Below are 10,720 nucleotides of genomic sequence, written 5' to 3'. Positions count from 1 at the left end.
AGACTCACAGCTCTTACAGACTTACCCAGAAAGACTCACAGCTGTAATCGCTACCAAAGGGGATTCTAACATGTATTGACTCATGGGGTGTGAATACTTACGTAAATGAGATATTTCTGTATTTTATTTTCAATAACTTTGCAAACATTTCTAAAAATGAGGATTTCACTTTGTCAATACTGGGTATTGTGTGTAGATGGGTGGGGGGAAAAAAATATATTTAATCTATTTTGAATTCAGTCTGTAACACAACAAAATGTGGAATAAGTCAAGGGGTATGAAAACTTTCTGAAGGCTCTGTATGTAGTCTTCCTGTCACGATCGTCTTCGGGGGAAAGAGAGGACCAAGGCGCAGCGTGATATAAATACATTATGTATTTATTTAAGGAAGACGAAGAACACTAAAACAAACTAAACAAAACAACAAACGACCGTGAAGCTATAATACGACAATAAGTGCAGACACTGGCAACTACACATAGACAATCACCCACAACATACCTAATGACTATGGCTGCCTAAATATGGCTCCCAATCAGAGACAACGATAGACAGCTGTCTCTAATTGAGAACCAATCTAGGCAACCATAGACTTACATAAACACCTACACTGAACACAACCCCATGAACTCTACAAACACCCCCTAGACCAGGGGTGTCAAACTCATTCCACGGAGGGCCTAGTGTCTGCAGGTTTTTGGTTTTTCCTTTCAATAAAGCCCTAGACAACCAGGTGTGGGGAGTTCCTAACTAATTAGTGATGTTAATTCATCAATCAAGTACAAGGGAGGAGCGAAAACCCGCAGACACTCGGCCCCCCGTGGAATGAGTTTGACACCTGTGCCCTAGACAATACAAACACCCTAGACTAGACAAAAACACACAAACATCCCCCATGTCACACCCTGACCTAACTAAAATAATAAAGAAAACAAAGATAACTAAGGCCAGGGCGTGACACTTCCATTACATCAAAAGTCAGTCAGATAAAACATCATACACTTTGAGCCTAGGATTACAACTTTGTAGCCACATTTTTTTGCAGGGTTTTACAGCAAAATGTAGTGGTATTACAACTGTGTAACACATTTCCGTTTAGCAATGTTTTACCTCATATGCAACAGTTCTGTTCTCTCCTATTTCACTTATAACCATTTTGTCACCCATTACAGGCGTAATACAATTCACACCCGTTTGATAATCCTGAAGGTCCCTTTAGCCTTTACTATGACGTCAATGAGACAGACTGAGTTCATATGTAACCTACTGAGAGTTTAATATGAGTCAGCAGAGAGGGGAGGAGCAGAGAGGAGAGGAGCAGAGAGGAGAGGAGAGGAGCAGAGAGGAGAGGAGCAGAGAGGAGAGGAGCAGAGAGGGGAGGAGCAGAGAGGAGAGGAGCAGAGAGGAGAGGAGAGGAGCAGAGAGGAGAGGAGCAGAGAGGGGAGGAGCAGAGAGGAGAGGAGAGGAGCAGAGAGGAGAGGAGCAGAGAGGGGAGGAGCAGAGAGGGGAGGAGCAGAGAGGAGAGGAGCAGAGAGGAGAGGAGCAGAGAGGAGAGGAGTATAGAGGAGAGGAGCAGAGAGGAGAGGAGCAGAGAGGAGCAGAGAGGGGAGAGGAGCAGAGAGGAGCAGAGAGGGGAGAGGAGCAGAGAGGAGAGGAGCAGAGAGGAGAGGAGAGGAGCAGAGAGGAGAGGAGCAGAGAGGAGAGGAGCAGAGAGGAGAGGAGCAGAGAGGAGAGGAGCAGAGAGGAGAGGAGCAGAGAGGAGAGGAGCAGAGAGGAGAGGAGCAGAGAGGAGAGGAGCAGAGAGGAGAGGAGCAGAGAGGAGAGGAGCAGAGAGGAGAGGAGCAGAGAGGAGAGGAGAGGAGCAGAGAGGAGAGGAGCAGAGAGGAGAGGAGTATAGAGGAGAGGAGCAGAGAGGAGAGGAGCAGAGAGGAGCAGAGAGGAGCAGAGAGGGGAGAGGAGCAGAGAGGGGAGAGGAGCAGAGAGGGGAGGAGCAGAGAGGAGAGGAGCAGAGAGGAGCAGAGAGGAGAGGAGCAGAGAGGAGAGGAGCAGAGAGGGGAGGAGCAGAGAGGGGAGGAGCAGAGAGGAGAGGAGCAGAGCAGAGAGGAGAGGAGCAGAGAGGGGAAGAGCAGAGAGGGGAGGAGCAGAGAGGAGAGGAGCAGAGAGGAGCAGAGAGGGAATGAGCAGAGAGGGGAGGAGAGAGAGGAGGAGGAGGAGGGACACAATGCAGATAGCCCGGTTAGCCAATGTGCGGGAGCACTGGTTGGTCGGGCCAATTGAGGTAGTATGTACATGAATGTATAGTTAAAGTGACTATGCATATATGATAAACAGAGAGTAGCAGCAGTATAAAAGAGGGGTTGGGGGGGGGGCTCACAATGCAAATAGTCCAGGTAACCGGTTACCTGTTCGGTAGTCTTATGGCTTAGGGGTAAAAACTGTTGAGAAGCCCTTTTGTCCTAGACTTGGCACTCCGGTACCGCTTGCCATGCAGTAGTAGAGAGAACAGTCTGACTGGGGTGGCTGGGGTCTTAGACAATTTTTAGGGCCTTCCTCTGACACCGCCTGGTGTAGAGGTCCTGGATGGCAGGCAGCTTTGCCCCAGTGATGTACAGGGCTGTACACACTACCCTCTGTAGTGCCTTGCGGTCGGAGGCCGAGCACTTGCCATACCAGGCAATGATGCAATCTGTCAGGATGCTCTCGATGTTGCAGCTGTAGAACCTTTTGAGGATCTCAGGACCCATGCCAAATCTTTTTAGTTTCCTGAGGGGGAATAGGCTTTGTCGTGCCCTCTTCACGACTGTCTTGGTGTGTTTGGACCATGTTAATTTGTTGGTGTTGTGGACACCAAGGAATTTGAAGCTCTCAACCTGCTCCACTACAGCCCCGTCGATGAGAATGAGGGTGTGCTCGGTCCTCCTTCTCCTGTAGTCCACAATCATCTCCATCTATTTTGTAGTTCCATAGTCATGTGCAAAGTTTTAGACTTTGCATTTCAAAATATTGTATCAAGACTGCCTAAATGTGCCTCATTAGTTTATTAGTAATTTTTAGATTTCATAATTGTGCACTCTCCTCAAACAATAGCATGGTATTATTTAACTGTAATAGCTACTGTAAATTGGACAGTGCAGTTAAATTAACAAGAATTTAAGCTTTCTGCCCGTATCAGATATGTCTATGTCCTGGGAAATGTTCTCGTTACTTACAACCTCATGCTAATCGCATTAGCCTACGTTAGCTCAACCGTCCCATGGAAGGGACACCCGATCCCCATGGAAGGGACACCCGAGGTTTTAACCACCCAAAAATGTATAGCTGTGCCATTTAAATTGCAAAATAGTTGGGAAGAGATTTTTCGATGTACCGATTTCCATGGCCCATGGTTTTTGAATTGACACGCAAAAATGACGCCGGATTCAACATTTTTCAATTTGAATTATTATACAAAATTCTTGCAACCGATGGAATGTTATTTATATGGGGGATACAACCATCCCAGCTCTGCAGAATTTGCTGCGAAGAGACAGAATCATTAGATCATTTGTTTTGGTACTGTCTATATGTAACTTGTTTTGGTACTGTCCATATGTAGCTTGTTTTGGTACTGTCTATATGTAGCTTGTTTTGGTACTGTCCATATGTAACTTGTTTTGGTACTGTCCATATGTAGCTTGTTTTGGTACTGTCCATATGTAGCTTGTTTTGGTACTGTCCATATGTAACTTGTTTTGGTACTGTCCATATGTAGCTTGTTTTGGTACTGTCTATATGTAGCTTGTTTTGGTACTGTCCATATGTAACTTGTTTTGGTACTGTCCATATGTAACTTGTTTTGGTACTGTCCATATGTAACTTGTTTTGGTACTGTCTATATGTAGCTTGTTTTGGTACTGTCTATATGTAGCTTGTTTTGGTACTGTCTATATGTAGCTTGTTTTGGTACTGTCCATATGTAGCTTGTTTTGGTACTGTCCATATGTAGCTTGTTTTGGTACTGTCCATATGTAACTTGTTTTGGTACTGTCTATATGTAGCTTGTTTTGGTACTGTCTATATGTAGCTTGTTTTGGTACTGTCCATATGTAGCTTGTTTTGGTACTGTCTATATGTAGCTTGTTTTGGTACTGTCCATATGTAACTTGTTTTGGTACTGTCTATATGTAGCTTGTTTTGGTACTGTCCATATGTAGCTTGTTTTGGTACTGTCTATATGTAGCTTGTTTTGGTACTGTCCATATGTAGCTTGTTTTGGTACTGTCTATATGTAACTTGTTTTGGTACTGTCTATATGTAACTTGTCCAGGAATGGCTGAAGAATTGCAATATTTACCTGGAGCTAACTCTGCAAATAGCCCTGCTGGGTGATTTAAAAAGTCATAGTCAATTGAAATAATAGTATAATGCTCTTAGCAAAAAATATGAATCTTTAATTTACAATATGTAGAATCTATGAGAATAGAAAGGTTCAGAACTTGTGAAACATCACAGTGGATAAATATACGTCAAATAGAAATCAAAACTGGATGGTGTTCAGAGATACAGGAAGGCCAGGAATAAAATATATACACTGCTCAAAAAAATAAAGGGAACACTTAAACAACACAATGTAACTCCAAGTCAATCACACTTCTGTGAAATCAAACTGTCCACTTAGGAAGCAACACTGATTGACAATACATTTCACATGCTGTTGTGCAAATGGAATAGACAACAGGTGGAAATTATAGGCAATTAGCAGGACACCCCCAATAAAGGAGTGGTTCTGCAGGTGGTGACCACAGACCACTTCTCAGTTCCTATGCTTCCTGGCTGATGTTTTGGTCACTTTTGAATGCTGGCGGTGCTTTCACTCTAGTGGTAGCATGAGACGGAGTCTACAACCCACACAAGTGGCTCAGGTAGTGCAGCTCATCCAGGATGGCACATCAATGCAAGCTGTGGCAAGAAGGTTTGCTGTGTCTGTCAGCGTAGTGTCCAGAGCATGGAGGCGCTACCAGGAGACAGGCCAGTACATCAGGAGACGTGGAGGAGGCCGTAGGAGGGCAACAACCCAGCAGCAGGACCGCTATCTCCGCCTTTGAGCAGGAGGAGCACTGCCAGAGCCCTGCAAAATGACCTCCAGCAGGCCACAAATGTGCATGTGTCTGCTCAAACGGTCAGAAACAGACTCCATGAGGGTGGTATGAGGGCCCGACGTCCACAGGTGGGGGTTGTGCTTACAGCCCAACACCGTGCAGGACGTTTGGCATTTGCCAGAGAACACCAAGATTGGCAAATTCGCCACTGGCGCCCTGTGCTCTTCACAGATGAAAGCAGGTTCACACTGAGCACGTGACAGACGTGACAGAGTCTGGAGACGCCGTGGAGAACGTTCTGCTGCCTGCAACATCCTCCAGCATGACCGGTTTGGTGGTGGGTCAGTCATGGTGTGGGGTGGCATTTCTTTGGGGGGCCGCACAGCCCTCCATGTGCTCGCCAGAGGTAGCCTGACTGCCATTAGGTACCGAGATGAGATCCTCAGACCCCTTGTGAGACCATATGCTGGTGCGGTTGGCCCTGGGTTCCTCCTAATGCAAGACAATGCTAGACCTCATGTGGCTGGAGTGTGTCAGCAGTTCCTGCAAGAGGAAGGCATTGATGCTATGGACCGGCCCGCCCGTTCCCCAGACCTGAATCCAATTGAGCACATCTGGGACATCATGTCTCGCTCCATCCACCAACGCCACGTTGCACCACAGACTGTCCAGGAGTTGGCGGATGCTTTAGTCCAGGTCTGGGAGGAGATGCCTCAGGAGACCATCCGCCACCTCATCAGGAGCATGCCCAGGCGTTGTAGGGAGGTCATACAGGCACGTGGAGGCCACACACACTACTGAGCCTCATTTTGACTTGTTTTAAGGACATTACATCAAAGTTGGATCAGCCTGTAGTGTGGTTTTCCACTTTAATTTTGAGTGTGACTCCAAATCCAGACCTCCATGGGTTGATAAATTTGATTTACATTGATAATTTTTGTGTGATTTTGTTGTCAGCACATTCAACTATGTAAAGAAAAAAGTATTTAATAAGAATATTTCATTCATTCAGATCTAGGATGTGTTATTTTAGTGTTCCCTTTATTTTTTTGAGCAGTGTATATATATACACACTATTTTTTTATTTTTTTTATATTTTTATATTTTTTATTTTTTTTATCCCATTTTCTCCCCAATTTTCGTGGTATCCAATCGCTAGTAATTACTATCTTGTCTCATCGCTACAACTCCCGTACGGGCTCGGGAGAGACGAAGGTTGAAAGCCATGCGTCCTCCGAAGCACAACCCAACCAAGCCGCACTGCTTCTTAACACAGCGCGCCTCCAACCCAGAAGCCAGCCGCACCAATGTGTCGGAGGAAACACCGTGTACCTGGCACCCTTGGTTAGCGCGCACTGCGCCCGGCCCGCCACAGGAGTCACTGGAGCGTGATGAGACAAGGATATCCCTACCGGCCAAACCCTCCCTAACCCGGACGACGCTATGCCAATTGTGCGTCGCCCCACGGACCTCCCGGTCGCGGCCGGCTGCGACAGAGCCTGGGCGGACCTCCCGGTCGCGGCCGGCTGCGACAGAGCCTGGGCGCGAACCCAGAGACTCTGGTGGCGCAGTTAGCACTGCGATGCAGTGCCCTAGACCACTGCGCCACCCGGGAGGCCTATATACACACTATTTAAACAGACTATATATGCACACACATGGTTCAAGTCGGAGGTTTACATACATCTTAGCCAAATATATTTAAACTCAGTTTTTAACAATTCCTGACATTTAATCCTAGTAAACAATAATAGTTGAGAGAATGATTTATTTCAGATTGTATTTGTTTCAGCACATTCACAGTGGGTCAGAAGTTTACATACACTCAATTAGTATTTGGTAGCATTGCATTTAAATTGTTCAACTTGGGTCAATCGTTTCGGGTGGCCTTTCACAATCTTTGGCCCCATGTGCAGTTGCAAACTGTAGTCTGTCTTTTTTATGGCGGTTTTGGAGCAGTGGCTTCTTCCTTGCTGAGCAGCCTTTCAGGTTATGTCGATATAGGACTCGTTTTACTGTGGATATAGATACTTTTGTACTTGTTTCCTCCAGCATCTTCACAAGGTCCTTCGCTGTTGTTCTGGGATTGATTTGCACTTTTCACACCAAAGTACATTCATCTCTAGGAGACAGAACGCGTCTCCTTCCTGAGCGGTATGACGGCTGCGTGGTCCCATGGTGTTTATACTTGCGTACTACTGTTTGTACAGATGAACGTGGTACCTTCAGGCGTTTGGACATTGCTCCAAAGGATGAACCAGACTTGTGGAGGTCTACAATTTTTTTTCTGAGGTCTTGGCTGATTTCTTTTGATTTTCCCATGATGTCAAGTAAAGAGGCATTGAGTTTGAAGGTATGGCCTTGAAATACATCCACAGGTACACCTCCAATTGACTCAAATGATGTCAATTAGCGTATCAGAAGCTTCTAAAGCCATGACATCATTTTCTGGACTTTTCCAGGCTGGTTTAAGTCACAGTCAACTTAGTGTATGTAAACTTATGACCCACTGGAAATGTGATACAGTGAATTATAAGTGAAATAATCTGTCTGTAAACAATTGTTGAAAAAGTGACTTGTGTCATGCACAAAGTAGATGTACTAACCGACTTGCCAAAACTATAGTTTGTTAACAAGAAATGTGTGGAGTGGTTGAAAAACGAGTTTTAATGACTCCAACCTAAGTGTATGTAAACTTCTGACTTCAGAGAGAGGCCGTTCAGAGAGAGGCCGTTCAGAGAGAGAGAGAGAGAGAGAGAGAGAGAGAGAGAGAGAGAGAGAGAGAGAGAGAGAGACAGAGAGAGAGAGAGAGAGAGACAGAGAGACAGAGAGACAGAGAGACAGAGAGAGAGAGAGAGAGAGAGAGAGAGAGAGACAGACAGAGACAGAGAGAGAGAGAGAGAGAGAGAGACAGAGAGAGAGTGAGAGAGAGAGAGAGAGAGAGACAGAGAGACAGAGAGACAGAGAGACAGAGAGAGAGAGAGAGAGACAGAGAGAGAGAGAGAGACAGAGAGACAGAGAGACAGAGAGAGAGAGAGAGAGAGAGAGAGAGAGAGAGAGAGAGAGAGGCCCTTCAGAGAGAGGCCTTTGAGAGAGAGCGAGAGGCCTTTGAGAGAGAGCGAGAGGCCCTTGAGAGAGAGCGAGAGGCCCTTGAGAGAGAGCGAGAGGCCCTTGAGAGAGAGCGAGAGGCCCTTGAGAGAGAGCGAGAGGCCCTTGAGAGAGAGAGAGGGGCCCTTCAGAGAGAGAGGGGCCCTTCAGAGAGAGAGGGGCCCTTCAGAGAGAGAGGGGCCCTTCAGAGTGTGTGAGAGAGAGAGACCCTTGAGAGAGGCCCTTGAGAGAGAGAAAGGACCTTGAGAGAAGCCCTTGAGAGAGAGAAAGGACCTTGAGAGAAGCCCTTCAGAGAGAGAAGTAGAGGCCCTTCAGAGAGAAAGCGAGAAAGAGGCCCTTCAGAGAGAGAGAGAGAGAGAGGCCCTTCAGAGAGAGAGAGAGAGAGAGAGGCCCTTCAGAGAGAGAGAGGCCCTTCAGAGAGAGAGAGAGAGAGAGAGAGGTCCTTCAGAGAGAGAGAGAAAGGCCCTTCAGAGAGAGAGAGAAAGGCCCTTGAGAGAGAGAAAGGCCCTTGAGAGAGAGAGAGAGAGAGAGAGAGAGAGAGAGAGAGAGAAAGAGAGAGAGAGAGAGAGAGAGAGAGAGAGAGAGAGAGAGAGAGAGAGAGAGAGAGAGAGAGAGAGAGAGAGAGAGAGGGGCCCTTCAGAGTGAGAGAGGTCTTTCAGAGAGAGAGAGAGGCCGTTCAGAGCCACAGGGGAGTGTTTGGAGAACACACACACACACACACACACACACACACACACACACACACACACACACACACACACACACACACACACACACACACACACACACTGGAGAAAATCAGTACCTGCAGTAATTAATAACCCTGCCTTCTTTGTGTCGGCAAGCAAGCAACGCCCAGCCACAAAAAGAAACAGTGTGTGTGTGTGTCTGATTTTTATGTGTGTGTGTGTGTGTGTGTGTGTGTGTGTGTGTGTGTGTGTGTGTGTGTGTGTGTGTGTGTGTGTGTGTGTGTGTGTGTGTGTGTGTGTGTGTGTGTGTGTGTGTGTGCATGTGTGTGTGTATGAGTGCAAGTGTGCGTATCTCCAGGATTCAAAGTGGTGTGTGTGGGGAGGAATGGACTGTTGAATAATGACTTGATCATTCATAATATTCATCCCAGGTTTTTCATTTGCATAATCAAATCCAAAGTGATGTGTTGAAATGACATTTTGACATTTTTCTTTCAGTTGATAAATCACAAATGCTTTCACAGCCAAAGCATCGCAATGGGCATTACATAAGTACATAAATCAACCATCACAGAATCATCATAGAACCAACACATCTCTTAACCAAATCAAATCAGATTTATTTAATGAATCCCATTTCTTTACATCAGCAGTTGTCACAAAGTGCCTTTACAGATACCCAGCCTAAAACCTCCTATAGCAATGCAAGTAGGAACTAGACTCCAAGGGGTGGAACCAGGCTATCCAAAACGTGGGTTTAGTGAAAACTACTTGCCTGCATGTCATGTTGATACCAAAGGCTCTAATATCATTCTAAGAATCCTAAAAGAGATTTGTTATTGTCATGGAACACTTGGTGACATCTTGGAGGAAATTTTGCCAAACTGAATATTTATGGTTTGTGTTTGGAGCTGGAACTATGGACTTAGGTCAAAGACCAGGGTTTAGGCCTGGTAGATAGATAGATCGAGAGAGATAGAGAGAGAGCCCAGGGACATGTACAATTCTGTGGCGACCTAAATGCCAAAACCTGACACCCTCAGCACACAGGGGGACAAACACCTACCTGGAGGTGACAGCATTCCCTCCCTCATGTGGCCCCCTAGACACAACTATAAGAACATAACCAATAAAAACGGGTCACAACCCCTGCAGCTCTGTTGCATGCTGGGAATGTACATAGTCAATGGTAGGCTACGAGGGGACTCCTATGGTAGGTACACCTGTAGCTCATCTCTTGGCAGTAGTACTGTAGACTACTTTATCACTGACCTCAACCCAGAGTCTCTCAGAGCGTTCACAGTCAGCCTAGTGACACCCCTATCAGATCACAGCAAAAGAAAATGAACATCAATGACAAATGGTTTGATGAAGAATGCAAAAACCTAAGAAAGAAATTGAGAAACCTGTCCAACCAAAAACATAGAAACCCGGAAAACCTGAGTCTACGCCTTCACTAAATCAGAAATCAGCTCAATGTAATTGAAGAATCCATCTAACCACTTCTGGGAAAATTGGAAAACACTAAACAACAACACAAAGAGTTATCTATCCAAAACGGAGATGTGAGGATAAACCACTTCTCCAATCGTTTTGGCCTTATAACAAAGAACAAAGATCAAAAACATATACATGATCAAATACACATCTTAGAATCAACTATTAAAGACTACCAGAACCCACTGGATTCTACAATTACAATTAATGATCAACAGGACAAAATACAAACCTCCAACCCAAAAAGGCCTGTGGTGTTGATGGTATCCTCAATGAAATGATAAAATATACAGACCACAAGTTCCAATTGGCTATACTAAAACTATTTTACATCATCCTCATCTCTGG

The sequence above is a fragment of the Salvelinus namaycush genome, chromosome 32, assembly GCF_016432855.1.
Source record: "Salvelinus namaycush isolate Seneca chromosome 32, SaNama_1.0, whole genome shotgun sequence".
In the NCBI taxonomy this organism is placed as follows: Eukaryota; Metazoa; Chordata; class Actinopteri; order Salmoniformes; family Salmonidae; genus Salvelinus; species Salvelinus namaycush.
The sequence above is the reverse complement of the archived record's forward strand: the minus strand, read 5'-3'. Positions refer to the sequence as shown.